Source organism: Tamandua tetradactyla, chromosome 16 (genome assembly GCF_023851605.1).
Source record: "Tamandua tetradactyla isolate mTamTet1 chromosome 16, mTamTet1.pri, whole genome shotgun sequence".
In the NCBI taxonomy this organism is placed as follows: Eukaryota; Metazoa; Chordata; class Mammalia; order Pilosa; family Myrmecophagidae; genus Tamandua; species Tamandua tetradactyla.
Genome location: NC_135342.1, coordinates 77134396 through 77155693, shown reverse-complemented (window position 1 = coordinate 77155693; position 21298 = coordinate 77134396). Strand labels below are relative to the sequence as shown.

The following is a 21298-nucleotide window of genomic DNA, read 5'->3' as shown; positions in this document are numbered from 1 at the left end:
CTACAAGAAGTCTGGAGTGTCCAGGGAGGAAGACAGAGAGTTCACAGAGCTTTGGTAGCAAAGACACGTGTGCTGGGGAGCTGGGGGAACCCGTGAACCAGTGAGATTGTCAGAGCTGTAGCAGGAAACAATAGAGCACAGTAACAAAGAGAGCAAGCCCTAGAGCTCTCCTGCCTATAAGAAAATCTCAGCTCCTCTACTTACCAGCTCTCTGATGCAAGCCTCGTTTTGCCAGTGGAGTCCCTAGACCTGCAGTATGGGGACTTTCTACAAATTTAAAATCTCAGTTCCTACTCAGGTGTCAGTTCCCAGACCTATAAAATTAGACCTACAAAGTTAGAATATGCATCTCAACCAGATCCCCAGCTGAGTCATAAGCTCATTAAAGTTTGTGAAGCACTGGTCTAGGACTTAACTCTCTGGGTCTTAGATAGCCCATCTGCAAAATGGGTATAATGAAAGTGCCTCCCTGATAAGGTTTTATGAATTTTAAATAAGCTTATGATAATAAAGTACCTGACATACTGGAAATGCTCAACAAATCTTAGTTTTTGCATGGAACCCCTAACCACAACAGGGGGTTAGGTCCTAAAAGTCTAAGCTGCATCCCTTGCCAAGCTTTCCTAAGAACCCAGGATGCCAAAGGAATGTTCCCTGAGGGCCCTGGGAAGACTCAGGTATGGTCACAATTCCACACTAACTGCTTCAAATCCCAGTCGGAAACTGCAGGAAAAAAAATGATGCTCATTCCTACTGTGCTGCTCTTGAGATGGCTGGCTCCAGAAAGACTCAACCCTTTGGTTATATAATAAAAGCCATCCCCTGCATGAGGAGAGAGCACTAGAGCCCTAATACCAGCAGGGACTACAGGATAAGTCAAGTTTCTGATAGTAGAGATGGTTTACAGTGGCCTACCCATACCCCTTGACCCCTGGACTTACAGGTTTTACCAAGTCTGAACATAGTTTCCTTCCATGAGAAACTAGTTGGCTCTACAGAGACCTAAACCTGGAGCACTGGCCACCAATCTACCATGTTCTAAATACAGAGCACATTTCTGCAGCCAGGATGGCAGCTGTCAAATCATCTCATTCCCAGCTGCACAGTAATAAGTCCCCAAACCACAATTGTGTGGAAAAGCGAAATCTGCTTATTAAATACAAGCTTGAACTTTTAGTTAAGCTCCATTGGCCAATATAATAGCCTGGCTCAACAGTTGGCTCTGTAGACATACTCTCTAGTTTTGAACTCCAGCATAATGAATTAGCATCCTTGCTCATTACCTAACCTCTTCAAAGTTCAGTTCCCACATCTGAAACTGGGGGATAATAAGAATACCTGCTGCATATATGGGGTATTTTAAAAATTAAAGCAGATGATGCATAACTTGTAAAAGTCTTTAAAAACACTAAATAGTCTAGAATTGTTTATAGCCACCACCATCATTATTATTTTCTGTGTCTCCAATTTGCTCCATACTGAGTCAGAGAGGACATCTTCAGATAGGCAGGGCCCATCCCTCAATGAAGGCAACATGAAGATGGACACCCCCTACCAGTATGGCAAGGACAAATTTGAACTGGGGTGGTCACCATGCAGATGAAGGGAAGAAAAAAAATTCAGGCGCTAGTTCTGAAGTTGGGCCAATAGGAATTTGTGAGATCTTGTATGCAGGGAAGAAGCAGAGAAAGTTGTTGTAGTTTACATGCTTACATGGGAGAGATGATGCTACTTGCTGTAGTTTCTAAACTTTAGGGCACGTATGCTCTGAACAAAAAATGTATAGTTGTACAGAATATGCGGTTAAATAAGCATAAGATGATATGTCAAAATCAATTGTCACTGGGGAAATGCAAAGTAAAACCACAATAAGACACCAGCATGGCTAAATTTAAAAGAATCAACATTACCAAGTGTTGTTGAAGATGTGGAGGAACTGGAACTCTCATACAGAGAGTCAATGCAACCACTCTGGAAAAATCTTTGGTGGTATCTATTAAAGCTAAAATAGGTTAACAATTCCAATCTTGAGCATATTCACAGCAAAAATGAATGTTTAATATGTAAAAATACACGTGTGGAAACATTCATAGCAATATTACTCTAAAGTGACAAAACCTGGAGACAGCTAAAATGTCTACCAGTAGTAGACTGGATAAATAAATTGCAGTATGATAATATTATATCATAGTACATGGCAGTGAAAAGAAAACAAATACTGACTCCCATAGACAAAATACTGACTGAAAAAATGAGATAAAAAAATTAAGCACTGGATGATGACATTTTTATGAGGTGCAAGATCAGGAAAAACTAATTTATGGTGATAGAGTTAGAATAGTTATATTTAGGAATAGAGTACAAGGAACCTCTTTGGGGTGATGGAAATATCCTATTTTTATCCGAGTGGTGGATACACATGTGTGTAAAATATCATTGAGTTATACATTTAAATTTTATGTATTTTACTTTATGAAGGTTATACTGCAATTAAAAAGTAAATTAAAAAAAAATAGAGGGCTAAACTCTCTGCGCAGCTCTTGAAAACCACACAAATAAGAAGAGCCAGAAATTCTGGAATGATAAGACCAAAGTGATTATTTACTATTCAAAATAAGTCGTTGGCTCTAACAGCACCAGCAAACAGCACTTGAGGCCATTTCTGGGAATGACTGGCTTTGGTGTTTGTCTACTGTGGAATCAGTAATAAGCCTACAGAAGCAGCGCGGCAGTACAGACAGACAGGGAGAGGGGTATGTCACATAAAGTGTCTCCCTCAAGAAATTCCAGGACACTTGGAAGAATTGGGTGTGTACCACAGGCTGAAGCTGAGAGGCACCACTGGGAGTTGCCAGTGGATTATCTCTTCAAGAGAATCCCAAGGAATGCTCTTATCACCACCATAGTGACCTGAGCTTAGAGTTCTCAGCAAGAGCCATAGAGGCTGTGTCAGCCTGTGGTTTGATTCTTCTTCCAAGGTGACTTCAGGTGAGTTGCTTCCTTTTTCGGCTGCAATATATGTTTATATATATATTTTTTATTAATTAAAAAAAGAAATTAACACAACATTTAGAAATCATTCCATTCTACATATGCAATCAGTAATTCTTAATATCATCACATAGATGTATGATCATCATTTCTTAGTACATTTGCATCGATTTAGGAAAAGAACTAGCAAAACAACAGAAAAAGATATAGAATGTTAATATAGAGAAAAAAATAAAAATAATAATAATAATAAAGAATAAAAAATATATATATAAAAAAAGGAAAAAGAAAAAACAAAAGACACAAAAAAACAAACAAACAAAAAACTATAACTCTGATGCAGCTTCATTCAGTGTTTTAACATAATTACATTACAATTAGGTATTATTGTGCTGTCCATTTTTGAGTTTTTGTATCTAGTTCTGTTGCACAGTCTGTATCCCTTCAGCTCCAATTTACCATTATCTTACCCTGTTTCTAACTCCTGCTGGTCTCTGTTACCAATGACATATTCCAAGTTTATTCTCGAATGTCGGTTCACATCAGTGGGACCATACAGTATTTGTCCTTTAGTTTTTGGCTAGACTCACTCAGCATAATGTTCTCTAGGTCCATCCATGTTATTACATGCTTCATAAGTTTATCCTGTCTAAAAGCTGCATAATATTCCATCGTATGTATATACCACAGTTTGTTTAGCCACTCATCTGTTGATGGACATTTTGGCTGTTTCCATCTCTTTGCAATTGTAAATAACGCTGTTATAAACATTGGTGTGCAAATATCCGTTTGAGTTTTTGCCCTTAATTCCTTTGAGTAGATTCCCAGCAACGGTATTGCTGGGTCATGTGGCAATTCTATATTCAGCTTTTTGAGGAACTGCCAAACTGCCTTCCACAGTGGTTGCACCAATTGACATTCCCACCAACAGTGGATAAGTGTGCCTCTTTCACCGCATCCTCTCCAGCACTTGTCATTTTCTGTTTTGTTGATAATGGCCATTCTGGTGGGTGTGAGATGATATCTCATTGTGGTTTTGATTTGCATTTCTCTAATGGCCAGGGACATTGAGCATCTCTTTATGTGTCTTTTGGCCATTTGTATTTCCTCTTCTGAGAGGTGTCTGTTCAAGTCTTTTTCCCATTTTGTAATTGGGTTGGCTGTCTTTTTGTTGTTGAGTTGAACAATCTCCTTATAAATTCTGGATACTAGACCTTTATCTGATATGTCGTTTCCAAATATTGTCTCCCATTGTGTAGGCTGTCTTTCTACTTTCTTGATGAAGTTCTTTGATGCACAAAAGTGTTTAATTTTGAGGAGCTCCCATTTATTTATTTATTTCTTCAGTGCTCTTACTTTAGGTTTAAGGTCCATAAAACTGCCTCCAATTGTAAGATTCATAAGATATCTCCCTACATTTTCCTCTAACTGTTTTATGGTCTTAGACCCAATGTTTAGATCTTTGATCCATTTTGAGTTAACTTTTGTATAGGGTGTGAGATACGGGTCCTCTTTCATTCTTTTGCATATGGATATCCAGTTCTCTAGGCACCATTTATTGAAGAGACTGCTCTGTCCCAGGTGAGTTGGCTTGACTGCCTTATCAAAGATCAATTGTCCATAGATGAGAGGGTCTATATCTGAGCACTCTATTCGATTCCATTGGTCGATATATCTATCTTTATGCCAATACCATGCTGTTTTGACCACTGTGGCTTCATAATATGCCTTAAAGTCCAGCAGCGTGAGACCTCCAGCTTCGTTTTTTTTCCTCAAGATACTTTTAGCAATTCGGGGCACCCTGCCCTTTCAGATAAAATTGCTTATTGGTTTTTCTATTTCTGAAAAATAAGTTGTTGGGATTTTGATTGGTATTGCATTGAATCTGTAAATCAATTTAGGTAGGATTGACATCTTAACTATATTTAGTCTTCCACTCCATGAACACGGTATGCCCTTCCATCTATTTAGGTCTTCTGTGATTTCTTTTAACAGTTTTTTGTAGTTTTCTTTCTATAGTTTTTTTGTCTCTTTAGTTAAATTTATTCCTAGATATTTTATTCTTTTAGTTGCAATTGTAAATGGAATTTGTTTCTTGATTTCCCCCTCAGCTTGTTCATTGCTAGTGTATAGAAATGCTACAGTTTTTTGAATGTTGATCTTGTAACCTGCTACTTTGCTGTACTCATTTATTAGCTCTAGTAGTTTTGTTGTGGATTTTTCCGGGTTTTCGACATATAGTATCATATCGTCTGCAAACAGTGATAGTTTTACTTCTTCCTTTCCAACTTTGATGCCTTGTATTTCTTTTTCTTGTCTAATTGCTCTGGCTAGGACCTCCAACATGATGTTGAATAATAGCGGTGATAATGGACATCCTTGTCTTGTTCCTGATCTTAGGGGGAAAGTTTTCAATTTTTCCCCATTAAGGATGATATTAGCTGTGGGTTTTTCATATATTCCCTCTATCATTTTAAGGAAGTTCCCTTGTATTCCTATCTTTTGAAGTGTTTTCAACAGGAAAGGATGTTGAATCTTGTCAAATGCCTTCTCTGCATCAATTGAGATGATCATGTGATTTTTCTGCTTTGATTTGTTGATATGGTGTATTACATTAATTGATTTTCTTATGTTGAACCATCCTTGCATACCTGGGATGAATCCTACTTGGTCATGATGTATAATTCTTTTAATGTGTTGTTGGATACGATTTGCTAGAATTTTGTGAGGATTTTTGCATCTATATTCATTAGAGAGATTGGTCTGTAGTTTTCTTTTTTTGTAATATCTTTGCCTGGTTTTGGTATGAGGGTGATGTTAGCTTCATAGAATGAATTAGGTAGCTTTCCCTCCACTTCAATTTTTTTGAAGAGTTTGAGGAGAGTTGGTACTAATTATTTCTGGAATGTTTGGTAGAATTCACATGTGAAGCCGTCTGGTCCTGGACTTTTCTTTTTAGGAAGCTTTTGAATGATTGATCTAATTTCTGTACTTGTGATTGGTTTGTTGAGGTCACCTATTTCTTCTTGAGTCAAAGTTGGTTGTTCATGCCTTTCCAGGAACCCATCCATTTCATCTAAATTGTTGTATTTATTAGCGTAAAGTTGTTCATAGTATCCTGTTATTACCTCCTTTATTTCTGTGAGGTCAGTGGTTATGTCTCGTCTTCCATTTCTGATCTTATTTATTTGCATCCTCTCTCTTCTTCTTTTTGTCAATCTTGCTAAGGGCCCATCAATCTTATTGATTTTCTCATAGAACCAACTTCTGGTCTTATTGATTTTCTCTATTGTTTTCATGTTTTCAATTTCATTTATTCCTGCTCTAATCTTTGTTATTTCTTTCCTTTTGCTTGCTTTGGGATTAGTTTGCTGTTCTTTCTCCAGTTCTTCCAAGTGAACAGTTAATTCCTGCATTTTTGCCTTTTCTTCTTTTCTGATATAGGCATTTAGGGCAATAAATTTCCCTCTTAGCACTGCCTTTGCTGCATCCCATAGGTTTTGATATGTTGTGTTTTCATTTTCATTCGCCTCAAGATATTTACTAATTTCTCTTGCAATTTCTTCCTTGACCCACTCGTTGTTTAAGAGTGTGTTGTTGAGCCTCCACGTATTTGTGAATTTTCTGGCACTCCGCCTATTATTGATTTCCAATTTCATTCCTTTATGATCCGAGAAAGTGTTGTGTATGATTTCAATCTTTTTAAATTTGTTAAGACTTGCTTTGTGACCCAGCATATGGTCTATCTTTGAGAATGATCCATGAGCACTTGAGAAAAAGGTGTATCCTGCTGTTGTGGGATGTAATGTCCTATAAATGTCTGTTAAGTCTAGCTCATTTATTGTAATATTCAAATTCTCTATTTCTTTACTGATCCTCTGTCTAGATGTTCTGTCCATTGATGAGAGTGGGGAATTGAAGTCTCCAACTATTATGGTAGATGTGTCTATTTCCCTTTTCAGTGTTTGCAGTGTATTCCTCACGTATTTTGGGGCATTCTGGTTCGGTGCATAAATATTTATGATTGTTATGTCTTCTTGTTGAATTGTTCCTTTTATTAGTAGATAGTGTCCTTCTTTGTCTCTTTTAACTGTTTTACATTTGAAGTCTAATTTGTTGGCTATTAGTATAGCTACTCCTGCTCTTTTCTGGTTGTTATTTGCATGAAATATCTTTTCCCAACCTTTCACTTTCAACCTATGTTTATCTTTGGGTCTAAGATGTGGTTCCTGTAGCATATAGAAGGATCCTGTTTTTTAATCCATTCTGCCAGTCTATGTCTTTTGATTAGGGAATTCAGTCCATTAACATTTAGTGTTATTACTGCTTGGATAATATTTTCCTCTAACATTTTGCCTTTTGTATTATATATATCATATCTGATTTTCCTTCTTTCTACACTCTTCCCCGTACCTCTCTCTTCTGTTTTTTTGTATCTGACTCTAATGCTCCCTTTAGTATTTCTTGCAGAGCTGGTCTCTTGGTTACAAATTCTCTCAGTGACTTTTGTCTGAAAATGTTTTAATTTCTCCTTCATTTTTGAAGGACAATTTTGCTGGATATAGAAGTCTTGGTTGGCAGTTTTTCTCTTTTAGTAATTTAAATATATCATCCCACTGTCTTCTAGCTTCCATGGTTTCTGCTGAGAAATCTACACATAGTCTTACTGGGTTTCCCTTGTATGTGATGGATTGTTTTTCTCTTGCTGCTTTCAAGATCCTCTCTTTCTCTTTGACCTCTGACATTCTAACTAGTAAGTGTCTTGGAGAACGCCTATTTGGGTCTATTCTCTTTGGGGTGTGCTGCACTTCTTGGATCTGTAATTTTAGGTCTTTCATAAGAGTTGGGAAATTTTCAGTGATAATTTCTTCCATTAGTTTTTCTCCTCCTTTTCCCTTGTCTTCTCCTTCTGGGATACCCACAACACGTATATTTGTGCGCTTCATATTGTCATTCAGTTCCCTGATCCTCTGCTCAAATTTTTCCATTCTTTTCCCTATAGTTTCTGTTTCTTTTTGGAATTCAGATGTTCCATCTTCCAGTTCACTAATTCTAGCTTCTGTCTCTTTAAATCTACCATTGTAGGTATCCATTGTTTTTTCTATCTTTTCTACTTTGTCCTTCACTCCCATAAGTTCTGTGATTTGTTTTTTCAGATTTTCTATTTCTTCTTTTTGTTCAACCCATGTCTTCTTCATGTCCTCCCTCAATTTATTGATTTGGTTTGAAGAGGTTTTCCATTTCTATTCGTATATTCAGCATTAGTTGTCTCAGCTCCTGTATCTCATTTGAACTATTGGTTTGTTCCTTTGGCTGGGCCATATCTTCAATTTTCCTGGTGTGATTTGTTATTTTCTGCTGGTGTCTGGGCATTTAATCAGATTTCCCTGGGTGTGGGACCCAGCAGGTTGAAAGATTTTTCTGTGAAATCTCTGGGTTCTGTTTTTCTTATCCTGCCCAGTAGGTGGCGCTTGTGGCACTCATCTGTCTGCAGGACCCACCAGTAAAAGATGCTGTGGCTCCTTTAACTTTGGAAAACTTTCGCTGTGGGGGAGGGTTGCCAGCCAAAGGGGCTTGGGGGAGTGCCAATCCGAATCTCCCAGCCGGCCTGGGAATATGCGTGTGGTGGGGGGGCGCCGGCCGCCACGGTTTGGGGGAGTGCCAGTCCAAATCTCCCAGCCGGCCCGGGATGCCAAGCGTGGCGGGGGGGCGCCGGCCGCTGCGGCTTGGGGGAGTGCCTATCCAACGTTCCCAGCCGGACGTGTGTGGAAGGGACCCTGTTCACCGGTCTCCGCAGCTTGGGGGACCTCCGATCCAATTCTCCCAGCCGTTCTGGGGGGCCGCGCGTAGGGGGGGCGCCAGCCGCCGCGGCTTGAGGAGACCGCCTGTCCAATTCTCCCAGCCGGCCCGGGAAGGAGGGAGGGAGGGACTCCGGCCGCCAGTCGCCCCAGCCCGGGGAAGCGCGCGCCCCTCGGTGATCTCACCGCAGCGGATTCTCCCTGCTGGTTCAGCCGTTCCAGAATGGTGTGTGCTGTCTTTTTGGTCTCTGTTGTGGCTCCAGGAGCTGTTCTGTACCGTTTCTATTTCTTTAGTAGCTGTTCTGGAGGAGGAACTAAGACCCGCGCGTCTTACTAAGCCGCCATCTTCTCCGGAAGCTGCAATATATATATTTATATTCAGTATTGGCTCCTTCTAGTTCTATATGTTCCAAGTGTCCATGATGCTGTAGCTCAAGCATCCCTCTCTCAGCTACCTGTTTATTCAATAAATATTTACTGAGCACCTTTTAAGTGTCAGTCACTGTGCATTGGGTACACCGCAAAGAATGAGACAAAAAAGTTCCTGACCTTAGGGAACTTACCTTCTTAGAAGGGAATCAGACAGCAATAGAGAAGAGTGCAGAGTGTAATTAGCACTATGAAGAAAATGATGAGGATGAAGGGGGTTGACAATTTTAGATGGGGTACAGACTGTGTTTTGGTTTGCTAAAGCTGCCAGAATACAATATACCAGAAATGGATAGGCTTTATGAAGGAGATTTATTAAGTTACAAGTGACAATTCTAAGGCCATAAAAATGTCCAAATTAAGGCCCCAACAAGAAGATATCTTCTCAAAGGAAAGGCATCTGGCATCCATTTTCCTTCTCATGTCACATGAGAAGGCATATGGTGACATCTGCTGTCCTTCTCTCTTGGCTTCTGGTTTCAATCAGCTCTCTCAGCTTCTGGTGTCTCCTAGGTCATTTTTATTCTGCATTTCCAAATGTCTAAGTTCTCTCCAAAATGTTTCCCTCTCATAGGACTTCAGTAAGCGGATTAAGACCCACCTTGAATGTGTGGATTCACATCTCCATGGAAACAAACTAATCAAAAGGTCCCACCCAATCAAAGTGTGCCCCCACAAGATTGGATTAGAAGAAACATGGCTTTTCTGAGGTACATAACAATTTCAAACCAGCATAGGCTCTCTCTAAGGAGGTGTCGTTTAAACTGAGGCTTGAATCATGGGGTGCAACCAGCCATTCAGAGTCACTGGGAAGGCCTGGCCAAGGGATGAGCAAGGGCAAATGTCCATGGTGGGAAACACTCAGGCTTTTCTGCCACCCAGCCTCAGCCACCTGTGGACAGGCTATTAGAAGCAGCCTAATCTGGCTCTCTGTACCATTTACTTACTATCCCGAGGTAGCAACATTTTCTATTTTTTCATCCCCACCCCCTCCACCTCAGCAAGGAGAGGAAACAGCTATTTTCCACTAGCAAACACTGATATTTGGGGGATTAAATGACTTAGGAGTTAGAACTCAACATGGGAACTGGGAAACCTATTAGATTTGCAATGCATTTGCTCAGAAGAGCGGCATACACACCTAGAAACAATTCCAATGGGAATCAAACAATGAAATAGCAATTATGAGTTGGGACCCAGGTTGAATTACATGCACAGGACAGGAAGGCAATCTCAAACCTCATGCGTTACCTCATTCCCTGGCTCCCTTAGCACCCTGGGTTTATATCACCCCTTAGTAATTATCACATTGAATTGCTATCAGTGGTTTGCATGCCATTCTGTCCCCACCAGGCTAAGAGCTGTTCAGGGGCAGAGACTACATGGAACTTGTCTTGCTGACTTTGGGACATTGCCCACTAGTTGACATTGTGCCTGTACTCAGTAAATGTTGGAGAAATGATTGCATGCACACAGGTATGAGTTAATCCATCAACCCTACTCAACCAATGCTTGCTGAGCACATACAACATACATGCGGGTTCTCTTCCAGATGCTGAGGATATGTAGAACAGAAAAAAAATTCCTGATCTCACGAAAGTTGTCTAATCATGGAGAACAGTATAGACAGCCGATAAATACAGAGGAGGCTGCGGTGGCTATTGTGGAGTAAGCAAGGATGAGAGCAGCAGACCGGACGGGGAATTCTAGAAATCCATGGCGTAGGGCCATGTAAGCCTGTGTCAAGACATGGCCTTGACTCTGAGAGAATGGTGACACTACCAATAGTCCTGAACAAAGGACAACATGATCTGATTTTCATTTAAAAGGATCTGCAAAACTGAAAATGGTTTCAGAAAAGCATCCATCCCACCCAGCTTAAGCACCAAAGGAGAGGCACACCTGCCCAGGGCGAGAATAAGGGAACTGAAGTCTGAGGCTCTCCTTGTGAGCCAAGTGGAGAAAAAACTCTGAACAGAGCTGTAGAGGACTGGGCCATGAAATCCTCCTGCTGCGGTGTGGCAGATATCATCTGCCTTCCAGCTTACTTTTGAAGACAAATGCCAAGGGCAAAGGGTGACAACCATGAGTGGGAGTATTGTACAGTCTCAGCCACAGCCAGGGATCTCTTCAAGAGACCGGCGTCTCCTGCTTCGAGAAGCGTGCTGCGATTAACCGGGCAAACAGACATTGGCCAGGGTGCGGAGATGGCTCTGCAGAAACCCTTTCCAGTTCACACAAAAGCAAGGGTGAGCGACTGCCCTCAACGTACAGGTATCTAAGGCTGTCATTTTTCTCCTGTCCCTAAGGCAAATGACCCTTCATCTTTAGAGCATAGACTAAAAAGGAACTCCTAACCAACACAGCACCCTTTTATTAACTGTCCCAAAGTCTTCTCCTTGTCACACTTGTCCTTCTTCATCAGATTTCAGGAATTCTCTGGATTGATCCCATAACTGCTGCCTATAATTGATTTGCTTTAAGGGCTTAATTTTTTTTTTATTCTCTGCTGGTCAGAGAGAAATTTCCATTCCTGTTTCTCTGGGTTTCCTTAGAACCCCAAGAATCTGTGCCTGCACAGATGGACTTTCCTTTGAGAACCTCCCCTCCCCTTGGTGAAGCCCTGAGGTTCAGATGGAATTGATCTCCCCCTCCCACCACAAAGGATGGTCAAATGATTCAGGTTTGTTATTCAGAACCGCAATGTCAGGGTCAGGGTCCAAGCTGAGCCAATGCATGTCAGTCCTGTGATTTTGGCAGATACTTTTAGGAAAGTGTGCTAATCTACTCTAGCAGGATTACTAAAGTGGTAGAGTGGGTGCCAGAAGCTACTGGTCACAGGAAAGCCAAACTGTGAATAGAGCCAGCACAGAAGAAAGCTGAGCCAGGGTAGAAAGAGGGGCAGCTTCATGGCAACAGCACTAAAGCACCTGGATCCAGCCAGACCTGACACCAAAACTGCCCTTGACTCCAGGTACAGGAGCTATATTAGTTTTTATTGCTGCTATCATAAATTCTCACAAGTTTGGTGGCTGGAAACAACACCAATTTTCTTATAGTTCTGGGGATTTTATGTCTAAAATCAAGGTGGTTCTTCTGGATGCCTCAGAGAAGAACCTGTTTTCTTGTCCCTTCCAGCTTCTGGAAGCTGCCCACAGTCTACAGCTCGTGGCCCCTTTCTCACATTACAACTCTTGCTTCCCTTATCCCATTTCCTACTTCTGTGGTCAAATCTCCTTCTGCTTCTTGTAAAGATGCTCACAATTACATTTAGGGCCCATCCAGATAATCCAGGAATATTTCCCCATATCAAGATCTTAAACCAAATCACATCCACAGTCTCTTTTGCCATATAAGGTAATACATTCACAGGTTCCAGGGTGAGGGTGGGGGCACCTCTGGGGGCCACTGTTCAGCCACCTGAGTCAATGCATTTCCTTTTCTGTTCGAGCCAGTTTACAGTGGGGACCTATCACTTACAATGGAAAGAATCCATAATAACTATCGTAAATTCACTTCATCCTCTTACTCCTGGGGAACAGACAAACCCTAGTACTCAGTTCATCTTATTAGGGTTATAATCTCTGTGGATATCTTCAGTATTTTAAATTTTGACTGACAGTATTGAGTAGAGGTTGGAGCACACATTTTGGATTCAGGTAGCTTGGGTTTACATCCTGAAACTTTTACCACTTAAGCCTTTTAAACTACAGTCCTCTTAATCTACCATAAATAGATAATAAAAGTACGGGCTTCACATGGCAACTGTAAGAATTAAATGAGATAATGAACACACCACATTCACAGTCCAAGGTCACTGCTACAATACACATCAATCTTCCCACTATGATTTCAGACATGACTCCTTCCATCTGGTATTAGACTAATATTACACACAATGCATCTTCAGTAATTACTACATTTTTATTTAGCTTCCTTAGACAGGACTTCAGCCATGGGGAAATGAACCTTCATCTCAAAGGCGTCGTTGCCAAGCGCTTCTGCCGAACAGAAAACTGAACCACATTTCTGCGAGTTGGCCCGGGCTGCTCCCCCCATATTATCTCCCATTTTTCCTAAAATCACTCTGCTGCATCCAGGGCAATCCTGTCCCTTCTGTGAGATGTTTTGCAACCACTCTAGGCAAAGAGTCTTCTTCATACCTACGTAATTTTGTTCTTTTCCCAGCTTATCTAACAACTGTGATTTTTTATATTCTTGCAGAAAACGTGATTGTGCCTCCCTTCATCAAATTCCACTCGCCACTTAATGCTCCAGTTTAACTCTGCAAAAAATAATTTCCACCTGGCACTCTCTGGTCACTGCATTTGCACGTGGATGCCAGCCCTGGGTGGAGCCAGGGGATACCTTGGAAGTTGGCAGTCAATACCCCAACAGCATAACAGGGAACAATGGGCAGAAACAGCAGCAAACACTTCCAGGTTGGTGGGCTGTGGGCTGGCAGAGGGCTGTCATCTGTGACAAGTGACAGGTCATGCTGTGTGATTCATAGAGGCTGATGTTTCCATGTATTTTACACCCAAGATGCAAGCTAAACTGAGCAAATATGACAAGAATTTCTGGAGAAAGAAATGTTGCTGAACCACACCTAGGCATCTGCCCATTCCTGCCTCCACCTACCCCCAACTTCTCCCCTCCCCAGTCAGGAATTTCTCTGATGCTTATTTCTGCAAATTCGAGAATTTTAAAAATTCTTTCATGCCATTGATCAAATATACTTGAGGAAGATGTTTTCATTTCCACCCACTCAGCTAGCAAACCCCATATTAATGGGATAGAGTACAGAAATCTCTTCATCTCATAGAAGTGATCAGGCCCCTTCCGTTAGGCTAGACTAATTAATTCATCATTGTATTTCCTTTCCTCTCTGGTCTAGGAGTGGGAACATAACAAACTCTGCTCAGTTGGACATAAGGGGAAGACTGTTGGGACACTTTCTTTGCTAATAAAATGATACAGAACTAGGAAGTGAAAGTCTTTTTGTTTCTCTGCTTTTCTGCTTGGGATGTAAGACTTGATGCCAGGAGCTGTGGCAACCATTTGTCCTCCATGAAGTAAAGGCCAAAAAATAACACTGAACCCCACTCTGACCTCACTGAGCTGCTGGACCAATTTCTTGTTATATGATATATTATATGCCTTTAGTTACTACTGTCACTATTAAATGGGCATTTTGTTACTTATAGCTGAATGTATTCTAAAGGACACACTATTTAACTCTTCATTTTCTAAAGAGATGTTAAGTGAAACTTAACTCATCCACACCTACCTTAAAAATAGTATGTATTGACATAATGGCAGCATCAGTCGTCTTACTGAAAACCTTTTTAAACAAAGTCCAGTGTGACGGAGAACCCAAGTCATAGTTATGCAGCTGTGGATGCTCAGTTCCTTGCTGAGTTGATTAAGCAAAGCCTGCACATCCCCTAAGCATTCTATTGAGTGTAATGTTGGATTATCATCATCCAAGTGTTGCAGTACTTGGTTATCTCCCTCCCTTTCCCTGTCTTGGCCATGCAACAAGATGCCATGTTAAAATATTCAGAAGGAAGAGAGAAAATTCTGGAATTCCCAGCTCTAGCTATAAAGTGTGAGGAAAGTTCCAATATGGAACTGATTTCAGAAGAGGGTGAGGGGAATAGACTCAGGAACCACATTTCTCATGGACATTGTTAATTTAAAATGGTGACTTAATTGCATAGCTTCTAGTTTAGACTGTGACTAACAGATGGCATTTTTACTGTGGGTTTATATCTGATAAGGAAATTAGAAATCTGAGTGTAAAGTTGTCAAAGGAAAAATTCAAAATACTAAATGGGGGTCAGTGGGTTGGTGGGAAGTAGATGACCTAAGGCCTTAACATTTTACAGCTTCCCCAGCTGTAAAAGATAAATCTACAAAAAGTGAAAAACTTTCAAGTGAGCATCAGCTCACAAGCAAGGAACTCCAGTGGGAATACAGCTAGAAACCAGGTGCTCCATTCAGAGGAAAATTCCAGAAACGCAGCCACCAACACCCAAATGCAGATGTTGGAGAGGTCAGCCACCAAGGGTCAAGTCCAGCAGTCTATGTCTCAAATGACTTCATTCCTTTGATGAATTTATTAGCATACAGGGCCGGACCCCTCAGCCTTTTCCATCAGAAAGCTGACTTTCCCTGCCCAGCAAGATTGGATCCTTCCCTGAGATGTGGATTCACATTATTAAAGCTCATCAGACTTGTTACAAAACTGGAATGTCAATTTATTTATGTGAAATGATAAATGACTGGAATTGGAACTTTGACAAGTTCTTCCAATTAGTCTAGCCTCTTCCTAAGGCCAAACCCTCAAAGGAGTGAAATATATTTTATCTGAAAGTTCAGTTGATCCAAAAGGCATTAAATGTGGAAGGGTATCAGGGTAACATAGCCTGATACAAACAATTCACTATCAAGAGGGCCTTACCAATGGGGCCAGTCAACTCGCTCTAATTCCTTCAACCATCTCTATGAGGTATGCCCTTGGCAATGGGACCAGAAACCTCCAAGTTGGTTGATAATGCCCTTTTCCATTCAGAGTTTGAATGGGTATTACCAAAAATTGTCTACAAGATACTCTGTTCTCTCCACTTTTGCGAACAGATTAACATGTTAGGTATATTTTCTCACTTAACTAGATTGCTTGGAAGTCTTACAACATGCAACCCATTCTCTCTATTGCAGATTTCACAACCCATTATGCATCCATTTTAGGGTTTAAATCTCAAAGTGTAGTCTGTCCCCCTGATTACCAACCTCTTGTTTAGTGCTGTATTGGAACCTCGAAGTGCTTTCTATAAGCCTACACTGGACCATAAGTTCCAAAATGAATCAGCAACTCATGACCAACATCATTCCATTATTATCTATTCATTCACTCACTCATTGTATATTCAGTAGATATTACTGGGCAGCTACCATTTGCCAGGCACTGCTTTAAGCCCTAGGGATACAGCAGGAAATGAACCAAACAAAAATTCCTTTCCTTATGGAGCTCACATGCTATCAAGAGGGGATGCCAGTACACAAAATATTTACATGTCACATGTGAAGAGTGGTACGGGTAAAAATAAAACAGGTAGTTGAAGAGAGTTCTCTGAGGGTAGAGTATGCAATTTTAAATATGTGGCCTTGGAAGGCCTTATTAAGAAGATGACATTGAGCAAGGAGGGGTGCGTAAGTCATGAGGACACCTAAGGAAAGAGTGATCCAGGCAAAGGGAGCAGCAAGTGCAAATGTCCTGAGGTAGCTGTGAACCTGGAATGGTAAAGAAGCAACAAAGAGATCAGTGTGGTTGAAGCAGAGTGAGTCTGGAGAGAGAAGTCAGCGTTGAGGTCAAGGAGTTAATGGAGAGCGAGGTCAAGTAGGATTTACACCCATATCTACACAACATCTGGTGCATAGATAAAGCTAAAACACATCTTTGAAGGGAAAGTTCTTGTTTCTCAGGTCCACGTGAACAGCTGGCCATTCCGGTTCATTGAGTATTGTAGTAGTCACACAGAAGGCATTCTTCAGTGACTACTATTAAGTACCTACCATGAATCAATCCTTGGACTGAGCCTTGGAGATATCTTGGTGGAAAAAAGCTTCTGGTCTAATAGCATAGACAGTCATTGAGCAGATAATTATTTAATCTCAATTCAGAAAAGGGTTCTGCCATAAAGAAGACTCTTGGGTGCCTCGAGAGCAGATGCTGGTGGATACAGACCAGTCTGGGAAGCCAAAGGAAGGCTTTTTAGAACAGACATTTAAGTGAAGTCCCAAAGATGAGATATTAGTAAGGGAAAAGAATAAAAACAGCAAGGAAGAAAAATTGTTCTGGAAAGAAGGAAGAATGAGTATAACATCCTGGGGGGAGGAAAGACTTGACATAGTCAATGAACCAAGAAAAGTCTAGATAGAAGGAGGTAAGCAAGATGATGAGCTCCAGCAGATGGGGCTGGGGATCAGTAGGGCCAGACACACAGGTGAGGGCAAGACAGTGAGTCTGAGTTTAATGCCAGGATAATAAACCAAGAAAAGGTTTCAATTTTCTGTTCATTTGTTCAACAGATACTTGTTGAGAGCCTACTGGGTGCCAGATACTCACAGCCCAAGTACAGGGAAGTGACATAAGCCAGGTGACGATGGAAGCCACTGCCTTTGAAACAATTATAGGTCATTGGTATTACTTATATTATCCACCCCATTCACCTATTTATAAACTTCTTTAAGAAGCCTATGGGAAAGTATCTATTTTTTCTACTTTATAGCTGATAAAACTAAGATACAAAGAGGTTCACAGATCCAAAAACATGTAGACAGTTGTGTGCTGATTTGAAAGGATGTATGTCTCCTAGAAAAGCCATGTTTTAATCTAAATCCCAATTCATAAAGGCAGAATAATCCCTATTCAATACTGTATGTTTGAAACTGTAATCAGATCATCTCCCTGGAGATGTGATTTAATCAAGAGTGGTTGTTAAACTGGATTAGGTGACACATCTCCACACATTTGGGTGGGTCTTGATAAGTTTCTGGAGTCCTATAAAAGAGGAAACATTCTGGAGAATGAAGGAGATTCAGAGAGAGCAGAGAATGCTGCAACACCATGAAGAAGAGAGTCCATCAGCCAGCACTTTGGAGATGAAGAAGGAAAACACCTCCCAGGGAGCTTCATGAAACAGGAAACCAGGAGAGAAAGCTAGCAGATGATGCTGTGCTCGCCATGTGCCCTCCCAGCCAAGAGAGAAACTGTGACTGTGTTCACCATGTGACTTCCACTTGAGAAAGAAGCCCTGAACTTCACTGGCCTTCTTGAACCAAGGTATCTTTCCCTGGATGCCTTAGATTGGACATTTCTATAGACTTGTTTTAATTGGGACATTTTCTCAGCCTTAGAACTGTAAATTAGCAACTTATTAAGTTCCCCTTTTTAAAAACCATTTTGGTTCTGGTATATTGCATTCTGGCAGTTAGCAAACTAGAACAGTATCAGATAGAATTAGGGTTTGTGGCAGATTGTGTTTTCTAAACACGGCACCACGATGGATCCTCTCCCACATACTCTTCTTCCCATGTGACCTTGACCCTCCTCCCAGCAGATGGTGGGGTTGCTGTCTCATCCTCTTGAACCTGGGAGGGCCTGCCACGATGGCAGAAGGGATGGTATATGATTCTAAGGCTACATGAGAAGAGAGAAGCAGCTTCTTCCTGCTACTTCTGAAAAACTTGCTTTTGGAACTTAGTGCCATGTTGCAAGTATTGACTACATGGAAACGTCATGTACAGGTATCCAGCCAAGAGCCAGCATCAACCACAACATGGGAGTGAATGAAACTTCAGATAATTCCAGACCTCCAGTCTTCAAAGTTTCCCTGCTGATATCATGGACCAGAGAAGATCCATCCCTACTGTGACTGCTCCAAGTTTCTGACCCACAGAATCCCATGTACATAATAAAGCAGTACTTGCATGACATCACTTAGTCTGGGGTAGGAATTCCTTAGTGGGAATCAGAACAGGATTCAAGCTCATGTTCCTCACTCCTGTCAAGCTGTTTCAGGCACAGCACAGAGGAGCAGGAAAGCATATCAGTTAGGAGTAAGGGTTCAAGTCCTGGCTCTGCCCCTAGGCGACCTTGGAAAAGTTATTTAATACCTCCAAGCCTACATATTCATCTCTGTAAAATGGAGCCATTCTGGACTATGTGAGGTTAAATCAACTAATGCATGTTGAATGCTCAGCACACTGCTCAACCCACAGGAAATGGTCCAAAAATGTGAGCTGTTATTGTATAGCAAGTATGTTCATTTAATAATAAACCACACTTTATACAAACTTGTATATGACTGACTCTGCTAAGAAGCAATCCGGTATTCCCAAAATTTGCTGTCAGTGCTTATAACCTTTGTGGAATTTTTTTTAAGACTAGTTTACGTGGCATGCTAGAAATTTGGCTTATTATTGTTTAAGCAGCATACAGTATTTTGGTCCAGACGATGCACCATATCTGACAAAAAGGCTCATAGTTCTATAAGCACATATCATTTTTACCATCTACCTTATGGACCAAGCTATTTCAAAAATTGAAACCCAGTTTCAGACTATCAAGAAACATAAAACACTAACCACAAAAGAAAAGATTGAAAAATTTAACCACTAAAATTAGGTACCTCTGTTCATCAAAAGATGCCATTGAGAGAGTAAAAAAGGCAAACCACAATTTAGGAAAGATGTTAGCAATATGCACAAAAGCAAAGGATTTATGTTCAGAATGCATAAAGAACTCCCATAAATCCATCAGAAAAAGGCAGACAACCCAATAAAGAAACGCACACTAGACTTGAACAAATGCTTTACCAGAAGGGATATTCAAATAGCCCATGAACCTATGAAAACATGCTCCAGCTCATTGTTGTCAGGGAGATAGATTAAAACTCCAATAAGATACAAAGACACATAGGCCAGAATGACTAAAATTAAAAAGAAAGACAACACCAAGTGTGAGGAGACTCTTAAGAAAGAAACAAATACCCTGATAGTGAAAAGTTAGTCCATGATTTTCTCCTGCTGAGTCAGACAAGAACCAGGCAACCCTATTCTCACATCTAAACACAGACAAAATTAAGAACAATGTTCAAACCCAAAAAATGATCAAGCCCTATCTCTTGACTAATATGAGTGAATGCTGCTTCCTTACATGATGTAGTTCAGCCTCGTTCCATTCTGGATAAAAAGCATTTCAGAACGCAATCATAGAATTATGTCCATTTCCCAACACTGTCCAATCCAAAGCAAAGCCTGGCTTCTGTGAACCTTTCCCCAAATCACCTAATACGTGCCCAAATCTTAGGCTTTTCTTTGAAGCCCCACTGTCCCCATAGTGTGTGTTCTCTTTCATAGCAATTAATCAATAAACCTAATTTTGTTCATCTGCAAGTGGATTCCTGGTGGCCTTAAGTGGCAAGGCATTGGCATTATGAACTGGTACAACCACTTTGAAAAATGTTTGTTGGTATCTACCAAACCTGAAAATATGCAGGCCCAGTGACCTACCACTTCTACTCCTAGGTGTAAACCTAGCAGAAATGAATATATATATGTGTAACCCCTAAAATGTTCATATTTGCATTTTCATAATAAGAGAAAAAAACCCAGAAACAACTTATACCCATCAATTGGTAGAATTAATAAGTAAATTGTGGTATATTGTTACAATGGAATTTTATACAGCAAAAAAGGAAATCAATTACTACTAGAGTAAACTGTATAGCTAAATTTCAAAACAATTTGTGTTGAGTAAAAAAGTCAAACATGAAAGAATATATATTGTATGATTCTGCTTATAATAAACAGGCTTAAAACAGGCAAAACTCATTTATGAACTAGAAGTCAGAACAGCGGTTACCCAGAGGGAACATGAAGTGGGCTGCAGGGAAACTAATAATGATTTATTTCTTGATCTGAGTAGTAGGTACACGGGTGTGTTTAATTTGTGATAATTCATTAAGCTGTACACTTTATGAAGTACGCATTATCAGGATGCATGTTAACTTCAATTATTTAGCTTACTTAAAAATTACTTATTCACACCTTTTTGGTATTGTTTATAATGTGATAAACTGAATTATATAATGTGTACAAACACCATGAAGAGTCAACAGTTAATGTGTAATGCATGTTCCTTCATCAGGGGTCTTTCCTTTACAGTCAAATAGGGGTTAGTATATAAAATAAATGTATAGTAGATGAAGCAGAGAAAAAAAAAAGAAAAACAAAAGGAAAAGAGAGAAATAACTGAAATTCTTAGAGCAGCCTCAGCATCCTGTGAGTTTATGCATATTGCATGCAAAAGAAAATATTAAAATCATATATTTGACTATCACAAACAGATATGCTGAAATACATTGCACTGATAATTAATAAATTAAAATATGTTTCATAAAATGTTGATGTGGTTATACGTAATATATTCTCATTTCAAAATTTACTGCTAAATTATTTAAAAGTTCAAAACTTTGTGTATGGATCACAATTCCATCAAAGTTGCAAAAAAT

At 40.3% G+C, this 21298-nt stretch overlaps 1 long non-coding RNA gene across 1 annotated transcript in view; it reads right to left on the bottom strand.

The window, feature by feature from the left end:
• Positions 1–21298, bottom strand: part of LOC143659825 (uncharacterized) — a 185716-nt gene that overhangs the window by 160972 nt on the left and 3446 nt on the right. The window lies entirely within an intron of this gene.